Source organism: Protopterus annectens, chromosome 9.part0, assembly GCF_019279795.1.
Source record: "Protopterus annectens isolate FY-2018-M chromosome 9.part0, PAN1.0, whole genome shotgun sequence".
Taxonomy (NCBI): Eukaryota; Metazoa; Chordata; order Ceratodontiformes; family Protopteridae; genus Protopterus; species Protopterus annectens.
The window spans coordinates 1,055,900,612-1,055,921,478 of NC_056743.1; the positions used below are offsets into that span (position 1 = coordinate 1,055,900,612).

A 20,867-nucleotide genomic window follows, 5' to 3' on the forward strand; every position below is an offset into this window, starting at 1 on the left:
CAAAAGGTAAGGCAGAAAACTGATAATGTGATCCAGACACACAAAACCTTAACAAATGCCTGAAGTCAGGATGAACATGGATGTGATGATAAGCATCTTTTAACTCTAATGTTACCAGGAAACTTGAAGTTGTGAAATGACATAAATTTGAATTTGGGTACTATCACAGACAGATTTAGGAAAAAAGATTCAGAATTGGTCTCCAAGAATTTTCTTTCTTTCTTGGGCACTAGCAGCATCCTTTAATAAAACCCCTTCCCAACCTGGGAAGGAAAAACTGCTTCTATCACTTCTTGGGACAGCATGTGATGAGCAGGTAGAAACAGAAGAGTCTGATCTGCAGAATGAGGAGTGCTCCCTTGGAAAGGAGGAACTTATTCTACTGCCATATGTAATCTTGGTGATTTATTTTCAGAACCATTTGTATGAAACATTCTGTTGACAAAGAGAAAAATGGAGTCAGACTTTCTGGAAGAGAAGAGGGATCAGTGTGAGAGGAAAGTCACAAGGTCTCTTGAATAGACAGACTTGCTGGATGGTACTTGGTTTTTGGTGGTGTGAAACTCCTTTTTATAACCTCTTGCCATTTTTTTAATGTCTTGTTTACCTGAATTCTGTTGGGACTGTTTAGTCTGTTTTTTTTTTCAAAAACTGAATGAGGAGAAAGAAAATCCATTGTATAATTTGAAAAAGGAAGTCTGAAAATCTTAGAATCCCTGGATCAGCTTACCCCTTTTCTCGCACTCTTTGATAACAGCTGCAGTAGAGGAGCTGAACTCTAAACCTCTATCCAGGGGAGACATTCTGAGAATTCAGCCAAACCAACCTCCTTAACTCATTACAGCAGTGATGCCTCCAGGTGATTCTGCAGTTACATCCTACTACTGCCTCTAGACATTGAATATTGCTTGTTTATATTTGCATTAACAATTCCAAAACCATGCTACATAACAAGTATTAAAAGATTTCACCTTTAAGATTATATAATGGCAACCACATCTGTGTTAATATTTGATCTCTGTCTAGTGCGAGTAAATAAGTACTCTTTGGGATTCATTAATAATCATGTAGGCGCCTCACTATGCCTACACAATGTAAGTGTGTTGGTGCAATTAGTAGCAGTGTTAATTGAATATGTAGTACTGTTCATTACACCTACACATTTGCAAGTACCATTTTGTGGCCAGCAATAGTTTTCATGGCCATGGAAAGGTGCTTGCAAGCATGAACATATAATGTAAGCAAAATGGTTTGCATATATGCAATGCTCACGTATAAAAGCACACTGTAGCCCAGACATATTAAGGGCAAGAATAGTGAAAGAGTAGGGTCTATATCAGTTGAGCGAAAACCCCTTTACGCGAATACCTAAACATCGAACCCTATACCTCGAACCGTGAAAATCCTGAATACACTAAACTTCGAAAAATAAAATATCGAACTATCATAGTCGGCCAACCCCACCACCCGCTACTTAGTACCTACCCAAACAAAATAAATAAACCACATACATACTCTAACCAAACCCTACAGACATACACCCAAACAAAATAAATAATCCACATACATACATTTAACAAAACCCTACTTCCAACACTACACTAAATCCCACATATACAACTGTTTATGTACTATCCTTAATCCCTCCCTAACCCTAAGGTCCATAACTACCACACACTTCCCCTACAGACATACACCCAAACAAAATAAATAACACACATACATACACTTAAAAAAAAACCTACATCTAACACTACACTAAGTCTTACATACATTACCTATGCACTTATCTTAACCCAAATCCTAACCCTAAAGTCCTATCTATCCCACACTTACCTTACGGAGCTATACCGCAGACGAGCCAACCAAAACAAATCGACATTTCGGAATTCACGGTTTTGGACTTTCGAGGTTTATGTACTTCGCGCAATGCGGTTCGATGTATTCGTATTCGCATAAAGGGGGTTTAGCTCAACTGATATAGACCCAAAGAGTACAGAAGAAGAGGAAATGAAATGGAGTAATAGTGTACAAATTGTGCTATACTACATAATTAATATTGAAGGTGAAGTGTTTAAAGTGCTGTCATATACCACAGGCCAATGTGACCAAGTATATAACAAGCATTTCTGACATACAATAGTGATGTAAAGATGATTACTGTCAAGGACAATCTTGCAGTTATGCAAATAAATAGAAATGGACATGTTAATAAAGGATGTGATAGGGAAATAAAGCTGCAGTGTAACAAAGGGGAGTGAACATTTTAGGTACTGTTAATTAAATGCTGACTTGAGATAACAGCAAGGACAGAAGATATATTATGGGATGAATGCATAGACCGCAGTTATTGCACATGAGATGTATATGCAGGGAATTTATGTATACAAGTTGGCACCACTGCTGTATTTCCCACCTCAGCATGTATACACAAGAACAAAGGGACCTTACAGCTGTAATGTCAGGTATATCAGAAATGGGCATGTTTTTTCAAAGAAGTGACAGTGGCACCAATAAGAAACGGGTTCATCACCTATGAGTATATACTAGACAAGCAAGCATAACAATCATGGTTGCCACAGAAATATGCATATTGGTCATGTCATAAAGAACAACCTTGATGGGTTTACAGCACTTTCCTATCATATAAGGTGTATGGATGCCCTACCTTGTAGGACAAGGTCCGACATAAAAATAGATAACAATAACTAGATTAAATGGAGTTTATGTAAAGTCAGTACATTCATATAATGTTGCCCCTTTAAGGAATTGAACAACAAGCTATGTGACCCTACTGCCTAATGACATATGGACCAACCACAAGCACCACAGTGGAACTCTCAACACTATTGTGCCACTCCACCTATGCTAACTTGTTACATCAGATGTATGTGTGGTAAACAATCTCTGAGATAAAAGGGTGGTGGAGGTCTCTCCTATTGTAAATGGACACACTATAACTGTGGTGGATACCATTCATGTGTTACAGTATAAGGCCCAGCTATGCTAACAGGTACTGAATGTGGATGTTGAACACATGAGCATTGCTACTTCTCACCTGGCCAAAACATCCCATCCCTGGAAAACCTGCTGAACTGAGCTAACCATTCCTTATCCCCAGGAAACCATAATCCTATGTGATTTTAATATCAACTGGCTACCTTGTAGAAATACTCATCCAGCCCACCATCTAACCCTTTCTTGGTTTCTCCCAACTAACAGTCCCCTACCCAGATAAATAAAAACTCTAATAAACATACTACTCTCGACTGGATATTAGTCAATAAAGACCCTCACTCATACTGAGTTGGCTGTCTATCAGACAGCCTCAGTGACCACACTCCAACATTCCTTCTGAGATGCCACTTAAATTGTGCTAAACCCATCATCTATAGGTAAATCCGAAATAAGGTAAACTTTAACCCTCTTTCCTTTATCTTATCCCTTCAAAAATGTGATTACACACCACTGAAGTACCTCAGTCTGGATGAAGCTCTCCACTTCTTCAATAGCACTTTCCTAAACATTCTAAACACAAATACCCCCATAAGAAATGCCAGAGTCAAAACACAGTACTCCCCTTGGCTACAAAAAAGCATCAGGGCACTAATGAAAATCAGAGATAGGCCTGGGTGCACTGGCACGTACAAAAAAAACTCATCTAGACAGTCATTCCTAGAGTTGTGTCAAAAAGCAAATAAAAGAAGATTAAACCCAATATTATCAGTTTGCCCTAAACTCCTCCCATCACAACCCTAAGCAGTTCTGGTTCACAATAAACTCAATTCTCCACCCATGTAAAGTAGGCACCCCCACCTACCACTCCCCCTTCCTCAAGTGGTATTACTGACTCATTCAATAAACACTTTACTGAAACCATTCTGTCTTCAACTAAAGAGCACAACCCTCTTCCCACCCTCCCTACATCAAAACCAAATACTCTGCCCACAGTCTTTTCTTTTTCATCAGTACCTACCTCCTATATAAACAAAACCTCTATTGAAACTTAAGCCTACAAAACTTGCAGCTGACAATCTCCCCTCCGAATATCTAAACATATCAGCAGAAGCCCTAGCTTATCCAGTCTCTAGCTTAATTAATCAGTCCTCATCAGAAAGCTATGACCCCACATTATGGAAAATACCCCACACCATCTCCCTCCATAAATGTGGCTCCTCCACTGAACTTTCCCATAGCCATCCTTTCTCCACTTTCCAAGGTACTTGAGAAATGCATCCATTCTCAAATCTTAGACTAACTCTTAGCTAATAACCTCCTCTCCAGCACGGTTTCAGGCCATACCACAGCATTACTACAGCCTTGCTTGCTTTCACTAATGCTATCCTTCATCATAAATATAATGGCCTGTTCTCCTCTGCTATATTTCTGGATCTATGCGAGGCTTTTGACATGGTCTCACACAAACTACTAATCTCTGTTCTCTCTAACCTATCCTTTTCCCAATCAGCTACTGATTGGCTTCACAGCTATCTAACTGGCCACCAACATTCAGTTGTCTGGCATAATGACCTATCTCCTCGACTTCCTGTAACACTCGGTGTTCCCCAAGGTTCCATCCTTGGTCCCCTTCTATTCTCACTCTTCACCAATGATCTATTCACAGCCACCAAGCATGCTTCTCTTATACAGTATGCAGATGACTCCACCTTCATCTGCTCAGCCCCAACTATACATGAACTTCAAAAGATCACACAGGAAGCCTTTTCATCTGTAGAAAGCTGGCTATCTAATGCCTAGTTATTACTCAATCTGAGCAAGACTAAACTCCTTATCATCCAACCCACTAAATCTAACCCAATTATCCCCCACTTTAACATTCTAGCCAAAGACAATACCATCATCTCCCCAACAGAATACACCAAACTACTTGGTGTTGAGATTGATAACAATCTCAGATTTGACACTCACTTACCATAAAAAGGCTCACAAAAAATAGATGCATTGTACAGAAACAAACAATTACTAGCCAAGACAGCTAGAATTTCTGCTTCCAATTCCCACCTAATCTCGACTTACTCTACACCTCTCCTATACTTATCTATATTAGACAAGCAAACCTAAACAAGCTCGAGGCTTGCTGTAATAAAATTGCTAAGTTTGCTACTGGTGCATCTTAGCGCAGCCACCACTGTATCTCACTTAGAGAACTTGACTGGCTTGAACTCCCTCACCTTCTTCACCTGAATCAACTCTCTCACCCACAAGTTAGTAAACCATCCTCTTAAAGTCCCATCCCTTCAAAACCTTCTCCAGCCCTACTGCTCCACTAGACCAATATGTTCTAGCAGCAAAAATCTACTTCTAGTGACCAAACCCAAAAACTCAGCAGCAGAAGCACTATTCTCCTGCATCATATCCAGATTATGGAAGAATCTCCCCCACTGTAACCACAGTACCTTCTTGCAATCACTTCAAGACTGCACTAAAAACTCACTTAAAACATCTCTGGTTATGGCCATCCACCATTCCTGACCAGTAATCCTTCATTTTACCTCCCCTTTCTCTCCCCTCCCCTAGCCACCCTGCCTCACACTGTCTGATCATTACATTCCTTCCTCTGCAGGTCCTGGCTCATCCTTTACCCTCCCCTTCCCTCCTCACTCAATCTTTCAGACCTGTTATAACATGCTTAACTATCTCACTTCATCTCAACTCCAAATACATATCCAACTGACTTATACCTAGGTTCCTGTCACTACCACATATACTACTCACTCTGTCTCCTCTCTTACTCTTCTATCTTCCCCTTCCATCCCATTAGCCCTTCTAGCTTGTTCCATTTTTGTGTGGAACATCTGCTTTATATTTGCCTGAGTTTAGTGCAATATTTGTATATAAGGTTTAGGTTTATGAGTTTAGAACAGTATCCATTTGAGCTTAGTACTATCTGTATATACATCCTACCTTTACTCCTAGCCTCTAGCTAGATATTGGTATATCTGTTCATTACTATATTTCATGTTGTATGTATAGCTAGTGTTTGCTACAGTATGTATTACTTGCTATTGTATGTATATTCAATTGTTCTTCATGTCCTCTGCTGCTCATTTTTTGTTCTGTGGAGCTTTTCTCCCCGGGCCTCCTCTGTAAAAGGACCTGTGTCCAGTTGGAATTTCCCGGCAAATAAATAGATAAATAAATAACAGAAAATACATGATATTGTACATGATGAATGCACCATGTAAGACATGTCACCACAAATGTGAGATATATAGGTATGTGAAGGCATAACATCATGTTATTGCTGCAAAGGATAGATGTCCCTGTAATCACTGTACTAACTCAACAACATACAGCATGTCATCTCCTTCCCTTGTGATAGAGGATAACACTTCCTATATATGTTATGCAAGAAAAATGTAATCACATGTCATCATTACTTTGAATAAAAGTATTAGAGGATAACACTTCTTATATATGTTATGCAAGAAAAATGCAATCACATGTCATGTTTACTCTGAATAAAAGTATTGCTATGTAAGAAATTATCATAGCTTTTTGTAACAAGGAACAACATCTATATGTGTATGAAGTAAATGTGTTTGATAACAGTGTTAGTATCATGGACAGTCGCTATAAGACTAACACAATGAGGTCTGAGCAGTAATGGCTGGATTTGAACTAACTACCCAAGATCAAAAGCTAGAGATTAGTGCCTGAACTGCAAGCACCACATAACTTGTTGAGGTACAACTGGGAAAGTGCAAATATAAATGGATGACATCACCACTGTTTATTAGCTGGATATTTATGATAAAAAGTGGTCAAACAGTACAACAACACTAATGCTGCATGTCATATATATCCGTGAAGAATAATATACACAGTATGAGGGTGAAAGACATACATACAACTGCCTCAAACATCCTACATTTGTAGTTACACAATGTACAAAGCACAGTATCAAAGTCATGCAACAGAAGAGAATTTGCACTCCAAATGTGAAATACTTCAGGTATGGTAGCATTATGTAATCATTGTGTGCCCAAAACATCATTTTTTCTTGTGGATGTTAGGATTTGCTAGTGTAACAGAGTGCCACTGTAAACCCATCTCATAATTAGAAGTATACATGAAGGTAGTTTGAGGCAGCCAATATTATATGACAGTAATCATGATCACACTGTATAAGCAGGGATGGATTCAGACCACATACCTGTCTATTAACACAATCTATACACCACATTATCAGCTGCCAGTGCCACAAGAGAATACTGAGTACAGGTGAGATACAGCATCTATAAAGGGATGACATCAGCAGTGTACTGCCAAGGAGGTGCATCTGGTAAAATGGGTTTTACAGCCATTTGGGGTTGTAAAAGCTGCCACTGCAAATATGTGTAATTTGCAGTCATGCCTGTACAAGTTAAACACAGCTGTATTTGAATCAGCTAACTATTTACATTCTCTAGAATATAAGTGGGAACATTTGCTTGGGGAGAAGTCTGACATTTAATTACCATTAGTTCACTTATGAAACAATTACCTCATCAATGTGCTGCATTAGTTGTGTAGGCCGATAATATAATTTTGTAATTGTGTACTTTTGCCACTGCCCCTTAAAACACCTGTCATTTGCAAAATGGAAATGTTCTCCCCCACCCCATTTAACATATATTTGCATCACTTTCCTTATAAAAATATTAAAATTATATTTTTTCAATCTATGAAACTGCTTAAGTTTGACAGTTGTGGATAGAGTAGGGCCTAAAAAAGACATGTTTTCTTTGAGTAATGTCTAGATATTGTACCCAGTAGAATACAAATAGTACCAAGTAGAGTACAAATAGTATGCTAGTAATGTAAAAAAGTTTTGAATGTAAAAGGTGGGAATAGGGAGTGGTGGAGTCATACAGCAGATTAAAAAATTTATCCAGAGCAGAAGTTGATTGATCACATGTTCACTTAACTGTAAAAAACCCCACACAAGATCCTTTTGTTGAACATTGAACCTCCTACCTATCTACACAATGTAGAAATCACTGCATTAGTCACAACTGCCACAAAAGTCTGACTCTTAAGGGTCAAGAGTGAACTTTTGCCTGGACGACCTAATCAGTGTGTTTCAGAGAGGATATTTCAATTAAGGGGGCTATGTGTATATTTAAGTGCATTCTCTTCAGGGGAAGTGGATACAGCAACAAGCATTTTACACACACACCAAAGTCTTATTGTTGGGCATCAAACCTCCTACTGATGTAATTACACAATCTAGAGAGTATTGTATTATTTGCATATGCCACAGGAATAGTCTGACTTTTAAGGGAAGAGTGCACTTTTTCAGGGTGACCTTGTCAGTGTGTTTCAGAGAGGATATTTCAGTAAAAAGGTGGGATAATGGAGCAGTGTGAACAATTAAATGTATTCTGTTCAGAGAAAGTGGATACAGCAACAAGCATTAGACACACGTGCCTGCAAGCACACACATGCACACATTTCCCATGTTAAGTATCGAACCTCCTACTCATCTATTTACGCAATATAGAAATTACTGTATTAGTTGGAAGCACCACATGAGAAGTCTAACTCTTAAGGGGATAGAGTGCACTTTCATGATAAACTCATCAGTGTGTTTCATAGAGGATGTTTCAGTAAATCAAGGGATACATTTGTCTCATGGGAAGTGGATACAGCACCAAGTGTTTTACACACACACACAGACACTACACTTGATCTTAGCCAAAAGGCCAAGAAGCGATACATATTCCAGTCTTCCATGTTGGGCATCAAACCTCCTGCCAATCAAGAGAGTAGTGTATTCATCACAAATGCCACACGAGAAGTCTGACTTTTAAGGGGCCAGAGTGCACTTTTTTCAGAATGACCACATTAGTCTATTTCACAGATGATGTTTCAGTAAAATTTGTGATAATAAAGCTATGAGAAAAACAGTTAAATGTATTCTTCTTAGGGGAAGTGGATAGAGCATCAGGTGTTACACAGACAGATCTTCCATGTTGGACATCGAACCTCATACCTACATAATTTCCCAAAATAGGAAGCACTGTATTAGTTGCAAGTGCCACAGGAGAAGACTGACATTAACAATCTTAAATACATTATTTGATTTTTTTTTAACATCCACTGTTTGAAAGAGATGATAATGTGTATCACAGGTTGTGTAACAAATACATATGTGTGCACAAGACAATGTCCTTAATATACATAGCATTACTGTGAGGGACAGTGACATGTTCCATCTTATGGAGTGACATGCACATTGATTCTTCTGCACCAATGGATTATCAATCAAAATTTCCTGTGACCTCATTTTGTGGTGACTGAACACTTGTATTGTCTCATACTTACTCTATGTGCATTGGCAAGACAAACATTCATATCATACTTTGGACAGTGTACTGCAGAATAACAGTGATGGATTATGTTAGAATAGGTTAACCAAGCTTGTAAAACAGTTACAAGTGTAAACACTGTAGAGTAGACATACATTAGACAAACAAATTGAGTCAGCATCATTCTGAAAGCAAGATCACCTGCTGAGAAACATAATACAGATATAAAACTGGTATGCTGCATTTTTCATCCATATGTATTTAAACATTTATAACATGCCAAGAAATACATTTATACATGAGTATTATCTAAGTACACCACATAGGATGGTATAATTCTGGCAGTTATTTGACAGCAGATTGCAACAAATATGAATTTATGTACTCATGTTCATTACCCTACTGACAATTGTAATCTGTACATCCAACAGTGCATCTTGTTGAAAAGTCCATTAAAGTGATGAAACATAGCTTAACACAGATGTGCAAAATGTGACAGGGTAATGAGGATGAAATGCACTGGGTAATGCAGATGAAATGCACGTCTTATACGGACAGACTGAAGTCACTGTCATCATACTCTGTAGCATATAGACTACTTAGAGGTGACTTATGTCTGGTTTACAGGGCTATCTCTGACCCAAATCTAATAGAAATGTTGCACATCTACAAATCAATTTACCCTGTGACAGGAGACAGGACCTGCTGGAGAAACAGATACAGCTCTCAGAGGTTGCCACTGCTCTGGAATAGGCTTCCAATCCATATCAAGTAGAGCACCTCCATGCCCCTATTTAAGTACAACCTGGATGACTGGATGGGAAAACATATCTTTCTGTTGGGGATTGTCCTGGCTTATCTCCTGGACATGGGTAGTCCTTGCTAGAAAAACCTTGGACATAGATGATATCTCTCATCTATATTATATTGGGATTTAACAGCTAGGCTTGTAAAGACCCTCAGGTCAATAGCATAGTAACATCCTCTGAACCTACAAACCAATAAGGTATAAATTACTGTACTAAAACAGGCAAAAATACTTAGCTAATGATGGGATTAAGACCCTTGAAATTATTCAGAAATCTTTTAGCTAATAAATGGATGAGAACCCTCAAAATTATTCAAAACTCTTTTTACATTTGTGAACATTAGCTCATCATACCGCAAAGGAATTAATGCTTCAGAGCATTACAATAACACAAGTGAAGCACAATGACAACTTAGCAGACGGGGTGAACACAGAGAGATACAGATAGATGCAGACAGGATTAGCAGTAGTATGTTTTGGGGACATGTAGGAACATCTGAATAGTGGGCTAGTGTACTTATTAAATCATCATTAATCTGTCATGCTCTGTACAATAAATAATTAATCTGTCATGCTCTGTAAAATAAAGAACTTGTTATAGGTACAAATAAGGGGTAGGAGAGTGCAAAATACATGAATACCTAAGATAAGGTAATGTTAAGTCTTCCAGTTGGGGATGCAATGCTCTTTAAAATGATGTCTTACTGCAGTGATCCAGTGTTATGTTAAGGAAATGTTTTATACTGAGAGAATTACAGACATTTGCAGTTAAATATATAATAGGAATATGAAATGTCATGAAGTAATAAATTGCCACACAGCCATAATCAAATCCTTAACACTATGAAAAATTATCAGGCTACAAACAGGGTAATTATCTCAACACACCAGATAGGAACTCCTACTTCAATACATACAGCAGCTTAAGAACTGTTACAGTAAGTGTTCCATAGTCCTGCCTTTAGTCTGCCTTTGCTCTGTATTCCAATAGTTCAGTGGATTTGAACACATTTGTGTGAAAGCAACTGGTCCACTGCAGATTAAATTGAAACCTTCAGCTTTTGCTATAAGACATTAAACAGTATTCACTGTTATTCAGTACTGCTGCTCTGTGCCAAATGCTGCTCAAATGCCAAGGACATAAAGTGAAGTTTTTCAATGGGCTGTTTCTGGCCATGTGTGTTGTGTGTGAATCTATTTTTTGACCAGATTAAATGTGTGAAACAGGGGTAGATAGGGCAGTGTTGAAATGGGTTTGGCAATCAGAGGGTAGGATACATGGAAAACAATACAGCAATTTGCAGGAGCATCATGGGATAGCACTATAGTTATCCACTTCTTCACAACATTTATTTATTTATTTATTTATTGACATTTGTTAACTGGGTTTGTCCAACTGGGCTTTTGGCCCATTTTCAGTGGAGACCCGAAGAGAAAAGCTCCAGTAATACATTTTAAAACAAGTACAATTTTAAACAATATTGATATAATAGCAGTTAAAGCAAGTGGATGAAGTGGAGAGCTAAGTATAGGGCAGAATTTTTTTTGTGGGAGAGGAACCTATTTTTTTGGGGGAGGGAGATAGGAATCTTGGTAAAGGTGCTTAGGAATGAGAGGGCCATGTAGGTAGGGTAGGTTAGGAAGCATGTGCAGACATACAGGGCTGGTAATGGAGTCAAAAGATTGGACCCATGTCCAGCTTGAGAACAGTGAGAATCTAGTCCTCACCATCAGAACTGTCATCACTGTCTCCTGTAGGAACTGCCTATGTCAGTGCCACCTGTGGCATCATCTTTGCAAATAGACACAGGACATTTTCAATCCTGCTGATACGTGCATTATGGCCCCCTTTATGATATCTTCTTTCATCCATGTCAGCTCCTGCTGGGTGACAAAAATTGCCACCTCCACTACTACTGCTTCCAAAGGGTGCCACAGCACCAGCAGCCAGGGCAGAGTAACCTGATGCATTCAGAACAGGTAGGGCAGGGGTTGTGGAGGCAACACTGACAGGTTGTGATCCCAAAGTGCTTGGTATCTGCTTTGTCATCTATGGAGGTATGATAGGCCAAATTGCAGTGGTCAGTGTACCTTTCTCTGCTGTTGCTCATTTTTTCAGCAGTGATTTATACAAACAGCAGACTGGTAATAAGTTATGCTCCCCACAAAAAGAGACAGAGAGTGTAGAGGGAGACAAACAAAAGAGGTAATTAGATACATGGGATGCTACAGTACTGTATTTGTAACTAAACTTGATCTGGTAATACATATACAATTATGACAGTTTACTATTGTACACCTTTGCCACATCAATATATGATGGAAAGGTATGCATTTGTTATAAAATAAAAAATGTCACTGCTATAAGAATCAGCAGCCTTTATTTCCCCGTGTTGGATAGAAAACATGCATTCTAATTTAATAATTACAATTACCATAATTTAGTTCTTCCTGACATATTGCTGACAATATTGTATAAATATTATTGATTTATTTAATATTTATTTACTGGGAACAAAGCCAATTTTCAGCAGAGGCCCAGGGAGACATGCTCCAGACACATGTCTTTGTAACATGGGAGGAAAGCCACATGAATGCAGGGAGGACATGGAGACTCCACACAGAAGGAACCCCAGCCGAGAATCAAAACAGTGAACCTCTTCCTGTGAGGTGACAATGCTACCGCTGCACAACTGCGCCATCCATACTTATCTTACTTATCCAGTAATATGAATTAATTGCTGGTTACCAACCCACACACATTTATGCTACTGTTCTCATTGCCTAATCCAATCAACAAGATTTATTGGCGAAGGCATGAATACTTGAGATGAAGGTTGGTATGTCTGCTCAAGATGCTAGCACTTGAGGGAGTGAAAATACAGTACTGAATTGAATTTGTTCCTAAGTCATAATTACCTCATGCCTCTCTGAGGAGAGTTAATCTCTCCTGGTGTATATATACATACATACATACATACAAATGTTTCAAGCACGGGCATTAATGCCCTTCTAGCTTGCCAATATACCAAAAACACTTGTCCCCATAATCAATGTCCAGGCTGTTCTTAAAAATATCTAAACTAGTAATTGCTTTAATGTAATTTGGTAGTCTGTTCCAAGCATCAGCTACCCTGTCAGAGAACCAATTAGTACACTTTTCATTCCTATAGAATCTTCTACATAGGCTATCTGATTCTCTAGTACTTTTTGATAACCCCAAACATTCCCACAGGTAGTTGTCCCTAAATCCCCTATATACCTCAATAAGAACTCCTCTTAAATATCTGTAAGAGACACTGTACAAGTTCAGATATTTTAGTCTTTCATAATAACTTAGATTTTCACATCCATTGATGCCCTTGGTATATTTCCACTGTACTCTTTCCAGTTTATTCATGCTTGTTTTCCTATAGGGTTTCCATATTGTTATTCTATACTCAAGTTTGAGTCTAATGTAACTAACAAACAATGACTTCATTATATAAATCTTTTTATACAACCTATAGTGCTGTAACTATCATTAGCCAATTGGGTGATATGATTAGAAAAAACTCATAGCTGAAGCTACCGATATATCCAGGTCCTTAAATGAGTTTACAGTTTCAATCACTGTGTGCTGTATTAAATATTCATCTTTCAGTTTGTCTCCCAAATCTCATATGCTTAGTATCTCACAGTTTGCAGCCATCTCCTCTGCAGCTGTACATGATAATAAGAAAAGAAATATATTTGAAAGCATAATGATTACCTATGCTGGCTAGCTTATTAATGCCATATCATAGGCAGGTTATGGGTCAGTATACCTGCACAACTAGGGGGGGTTCCCAGTCTTAAATTCAGCCTCACATTAGCTTAGGGCATTCTGTTTGTACTTCTAAAGGTTACTGTAGTGGTAATGACATTGTTTTCCAGTGCATGGAATGCCTGTTGCATTGAAGACAGCCTTGGCTAAGCTATTTCAAGCCTCAGCCTTATAGAGGAGACCCAGTATAATCTCCATGCAGCAGACTACAGCTGTAGCAATTCATGAAGAGTGCCTCAAATATCCTGGACTTCTGAACACCCCACCTTTATGTTCTAAATTTAGTACCATTCTCTCCCTCTCCAGCTATGTCTGCAAAAGTCAAGCTAAAATCCAAATTAGCACCCAATGCTGATCTTGTATGTTACTGGTATTGCACAAAGATGCACAGCCTTGCCAACTGCTTTTGCATAACTGAAAGCAGATGGAGTTCTTGGTAGTAACACTGGCAATATTTACATCACATAAGAGTAAAGGTATGAAACATGGCATTGAGCTTTGCCATGTGTGATACTCAACCTACTGACACAGATTCCAGTGTTGAACAATGGAATACTTAATGGCTTGGCTTTAAGTCCTTGCAGTCTGGAAGGAGGATGAATTGTGACATTGTGATGTTGGGACTTGTACAATGTTAACATATTGCTGTACCCATGGAAGTAGAACCCATGTGGTAAAGCATGCAAAAATCAAAACTTAATTTAACTGACATTGTCAGAGAGAACTACCTTTCCAGCATTAACATTGGACATATATTAATTTCAGAATGAATGAGCATACACTTCAGATAGAGTTCTGTGGATCTGTGATGTTAATTATTTCTGAAATGCATTCCTAAGTAAAAATTCAATATTGCTGATTATAAATATATTTTGGGGGGGGGGGATACACCTGTATATGATTAATGCAGTCTTGTTTATGTTACATACATACTTCACAAGACATAGCTGTCCTAAACACATAGTTGGGATATGTTATAAGTCATAATGATTATAACACTAATATTGCACCCATCATACATATGAAGGTGAACTTTATATTAAATATCATATCTAGGAAATTGGACATGGATTAGCTTGAGGTTATATGTGAAACATTAATGATATATGTTAATTAGAAAATTTTAATTATGCAAGGATTACAGATAAATTGCTTGCAAGAAACAGTTTTAACATTATCATTTTTCTTTAGTGCTGCTATCCTAATCAAAACATTGTGAAAATGGACTCCCTACATCCTTTGCTTAAGTACCTTGTAGCTGGATTCAAACCCTTAATCAGCCCTGTTCTTTATCTAAAGTCAGCACATTTACACATTATACCTTAGCGATAGGTATGTGACAGTAACATTTCTCCTCTCAGTACTGCTTAAGATGCTGAGGAAAGCCCATCTTTGCTAGGCATTTGCACCACCTAAGGCAGACTAAACTAAATCTTTCACTTTCTTCCTTAAGTAGTGAACTGCATTTGTGCACTGCCAAGAGACAGCAAATGCAAATTAAAATAAAAAAAAGTGCATATTGTGAATAATTGGAATAGGATCTCAAAACAAGATTCAAGCAATGCTTTATGTGCCTTATTTCTCTCTCAGTTCATGATTTACACCTTATGCCACAGAGATAGGTATGTGACAGGATGAATTTTTCCTCTCAGTACCGTCCAAATTGCTGAGAAAAACACACTGTTGCCAAGCATGTTTGTGCTACCTAAGGCAGTGCAAACTAATTTTTCACTTTCTCCTTTAGGTAGTAAACTGTGTTTGTATGCTGCCAAGTGGAGACAAATCCAACTTGACATGACCAAAAATGAAAAGTACATATTATGAATAACTGAAATGTGATCTATAATCAGGATTCAAGCAATGTTTCCTGTGCCTTATTTCTTTCAGCTCATTTCAGTTACACCTTGTAGCACAGAATTTGACATCTGTCAGGTGTATTCTGAAGTACTATCCATATTGTGGATGGGACTGCAATGACATCAGACATATTTGCTCTACATAAGGCAGCCTAAACTAAAAATTTCATTTTATCAATTAGGTAGTGAACTGTTTTTGTGCGCTACTGAGCAAAGAGCAAATTGAAAAGGCATTCAAATAAACTATACTATAGAAATAAAAGCAGCCAGTAAATGAAATATAATAATGGGTACGTGTAGCAATGACCAGAGCAAGAAGTGCATTCAAGTGAAACTTTCATCCATCTCACATCTCTTTGCAATGTCAGACATGTACTTTGTGGAATACATTATCAGAGTTGTATTTAATGACTAGTGTGAAAGTAGACAGACAAAAATCATATGGTGTTAGCAGTAGTGACAATAGTTGCTTTTTAAACAACACAATGGTATCACAAAATAAGATTAAATATGTATTCAGACAACCTTCTGTAAAATTATTAAGTGGGTTTGATCCATGCATCAGATGTCATCTTTCTCAAAGCACACTGCACTTAACTTTATTTGTGGCTCAAGGTGCATCTGTCAGATGCATTTTCTTCTCTGAGTACTTTCCAAAATAATGACAGCTGTGCAATGCCACTGGGCAGGTTTTCACTACATAAAGCAACCTAAACTAAAATTTTCACTTTTTCTCTTAAGCCGTTAAAGTAAATTTCACCATGCTAATGCAGAAGGCAATATTTATCAGAAGCTTTCTAACAGCTTTTTTGGAAATAAAACCTTGAAGACACATGAAATGAATGACACTGTATATGTAGCAATCAACATAGCTAGTACAGTATTACAGTGATATAGTCAGTCATCTCAGATGTCATTGCCACATCAGTAATATCATGTATGTGTTAAATATCAGGACTTTAGCTAATACCATGGGAATGCAAAAGGGCACATAGAAAAACAGAAATGCCTTCCTTGTTCACAGAGCACATGCAGTTAATATTTATATAATTTCAAATGATTTGTCTGTTTGTCTGTCAGTTTTAGTCAATACTGAATTTCTCACATCAATACATTCATACAACAATGAATGTCAAGAATTTGGAATGATCTCCCTCAGTAAAATGATCTGGGAGCAGGTTTTAATCCCTGCATCACATATACTGTTTCCCTAAGCTCAATACCTTTACACATTATCCCAGAGAGATAGATGTATGACAACTTTAATTTCTTCATTCAGTATGGTTCCAATTGCTGAGGCAGGCACAATTCTACTCTTTATTGCGCTATTGATGGCAGTCAAAATAAAATTTGTCAGTTTTCACTGAGGGCAGTGGAATGCATTTCAATGCTATTGACTACTGCCTGTCAATGGAGTGCAATGCCAAACAGCATGTGAATGATACAAGTAAAAAAAATAATTAAAAAATGTAGAGCAAATACTTTAAATGTACATTTCACATGTTTAAGCAACTTTATCTTGCAACAGGGACCTGTATGGATTTGAACATTCAAACAAGGGTACTGAAAACAATCATTTTAGAATATTTATCATTGTTTCCACAGACATAAACATATATTAGCAATAAGAAAAACAGTTTAGATGAAATGATAATGTGACATTGTATTAAGTCACATTGAAAGTGCAGCAGAAACAATTTATTAAAGTTGTCCTTTTCATTTGACAGTAAATATCTGGATGATTGGGACACTGCAAACAGGATACTCTTGTACTCACACAATATTAAATAAAGGCTGCAAACACTGAAGCTATATTCCTTTCTTTCTGTATTGTGCCTCATTCCATTATCTATGCTTTCTTAATCACAAATATAGCTCTGTTTTATTGGTATATGTTATCTTTACCAGTGCTTAAAGTACTACCTTGAATATGAATAACATTTCTTACTAAGAGAAAGTAACTGTGGTCATTAAAGTCAACATTTGAATCTTAGGACTATTGCTCTCCTAAATCACTCAGTGTGCTTTCAAACTTTCTAAGTCTCTTCTCCCTTCAGTAGGTGTACATCAAAGAGGGGAGACTGTGAAAGCTGCGTTTCTGCAGTCAACAGTAATCATAGACTCCTGGAAACTATTAACAGTTAACACTTCTCAGTGCTCACCCTTGTATTGCTACAGTGTGTGCATGTAATCATGTAGGTCATTACACCATGTGTGCATTCCCTAGACTTAGCATAGAATCAAATTGCTAGTCTGCTGTGGTAGCAAAGGCCATTTGGTTAACTTTTACTTTTTGCGGCTGGAAGAACAGACTGTGGGATCAACAATCTGTTCCATGGTCAAGCCAAAAATGGTACCTCTTTCCTAGGGAAGACAAACAGCAAATGTCGGTAAATCTACCAGTCCACAAAAGTTACTTTTTTGACAGAAACAAAAAAAAAACACAGTAAAAGCACTTTCAAACACTATGGCAGTCCCACAGTGGAAAAACAGGGGGCAGGATTCACGAAACCTCCGTGTAAGAGTTAATATGTCTTACACGGAGGCTGCAGTCTAACGGTATGATGTCAGCATGCCATGCATATTCATAAGGGCATGCTGAATCACACCCTAGGCTAACATGGTCCGTGTAGGAAAGGGGGCGTGTCCGAATGCCAAGTTCTGCAAAGGGACACGCCCCAGAAGAGTCAAAGTCCTGAAAGTAAACTCCCACGAGCGCGTCCGCGGAAATGTCAAGGAACACAACACCACACTTGCTCCCACAGACTATAAACCCAACTGTAATGTAAAACGTAAAAATAGCAGTTTAATTTTTTTTTTTTACAATTTCCAAAATGTTTGCCCGTAGTTGTGCTCGTGTGCGCGGGTATGCCCTCCGCTCAGTCACAGTTAGCAGTCAATGAAAAGCATATAAGATCTAAATATGCAAATGAAGCCAAGTAGCAATAGCGTAGCAGTAGAGACGTTGGCCAAAAAGGAGGTAGTCACGGTTTGAGCCCCCACAACATCATTTTCTATTTTTATTTAAATAAGCATGAAACAATCCCCTGACATATATGTATGTATGTAAAATGTAATGAAATGGGCCATTTATTTTTGAAGAAATCCGACACAAGAAAATATAAATAAATTGTATAAGTGCCCATAGCCGAGCAAGGCTTTACAAATCCGAATATGAGTGCCCATAGGTGAGCAGCGGTCTAACAAGCGTAATATGACTGCCCGCAGGTGAGCAGCCGTTTAACAGGTGTAATATGAGTGCCCGGAGTTGAGAACTGCTTTAACATGCTTAAAATGAGTGCCTGTAGCTGAGCAACACTTCACACAGCGTAATATGCGTGCTCATAGCCAAATAACGCATTACCCAGCGTAAGCCGTTTGCTCGGAGCTGCACAGCATGCCAACCGGCTTACCAGCGGGCAACGTTGAGCAAGCTGTATCAAAACTGCCTTTACACAGACACACCTCCTAGCCTGTCTAGACAGTAGTAAAAACAAAAAAGCAATGTCCAGGCTCAAACCCAGGATATTGTGCACCATAGTCAAAGTACTGAACCACTAAGCCATGACAGTTGTACTGAAAAATGCAGTATTAGCATATATATATATATATATATATATATATATATATATATATATATATATAGGAATGAATGGAAATAGAAGCATGACAAAGCAGGTTTTCTTAAGTTGATAAATATCCAAAATGGCCAATCACAGATAAGTGCGGGAAAACAGGCGTATATAAGCCCCATAGGCGGGAATACACAGCATAACTGATTGTGGTACCCAGTTGCAGTCAGAATGGCAGGTGCAGGAGAGGGAAGTCACTTTAGAGCACAGAGGTGGGGTGTTGAGGAGTCCAAATATATGGTTTGGCTCCTAGTCCACGATCATGAGGTTCAACTCATGCAGGGCCAGGTTCACTGGGGTGCATACAAAGCAGAGGCGTGGAACCGGTTGGCACATGATCTCACCAGTGCCACAGGCATACCAAGGACTGGTGAACAGGTCCGTCACCACCATGCAGACCTGAAGAGACGTAAGCAGGACCAACTGAACCATTGGATCCAGATGGCGCGGCAAATGCCCAACGCCCCACTACTGAGTAAGTATCCATGTAATTAAGTATGTAAGAAATTATCCTAGCCTATATTATGGAGAAGTATGTTCCAATATTACTTCATTTATATTACAGCTGCAGGTGTCCGTTCCATGAATCAGCGAGCCTATGCTGATAGGCTGGTGAGGTTGCGCCACCAGGCAGGTTAGTAATTATTTTGCTGGAATTGTTATAGAATATAAGTGAGACAGCTTGTAAAAGAGTTCAGTGTTGTTACATATTAATAAAGTTCAAATAAGCCTAGAAGAAAGATTCTGCTAGTACTGTAAGATTAGATAAGTGATGCAGCCTGTAATCCAGAAATAAACATTAAACAAGTCTGAAATAGAGTTTCCACCTGTATTGTAATATCAGATAACTGTTTCACCCTGAAAATGACTGGTAATCAATCTACAAAGGATAGGCATGTGTCAAATACATCCCCTTTTAAAATCTGCCATATGAAATAAGTGAGTCTGTTGGAAAGGATTTTTGTAACCAAGTAAGAAATGTTAATAATGCCTAGAATTAAGTACCATCTTGAATTGTAAAAATAAAACAAGTGAGAGTGTGAGAAAGAGGGTATGAATCAACCAAGAAAGCTGTAATAAGTCTGGAATAAAGTTATACTTCAGTCAGTACATAATGAAATGAATGAGACAGCCACAACCAAAAAGTGAAATGGGTGTAATAAAGTACTGAACCTGGAATGCGTCTGTCCCACAATTTGGATATGGTGCTGTACCCTTGCAATATGGAGATAGTATGGTTGTATGAAATACTGAACAGCCACAGTTGTCTAGAGCCATATAAATCAAATGTAGCAGGATGCTGTACCTGAACACAGCCAGATATGAACATGTATGAATAAAAATGGAATGTATATTAATGTAGCAGTAACATTCCCATCACCAACATTCCTAAGGTTACATATAGGAAACTGTACAAAGACAAGTAGGGGGATATATATCTGCAGCTACTAG

At 38.2% G+C, this 20,867-nt stretch overlaps 1 non-coding gene across 1 annotated transcript; it reads right to left on the bottom strand.

Annotated features, from left to right (window-relative positions):
- Positions 1-8,533: 8,533 nt before the first annotated feature.
- Positions 8,534-8,720, bottom strand: LOC122812423. Its single transcript, XR_006366421.1, has one exon. It is a non-coding gene; the product is annotated as a U2 spliceosomal RNA (small nuclear RNA).
- Positions 8,721-20,867: the final 12,147 nt, after the last annotated feature.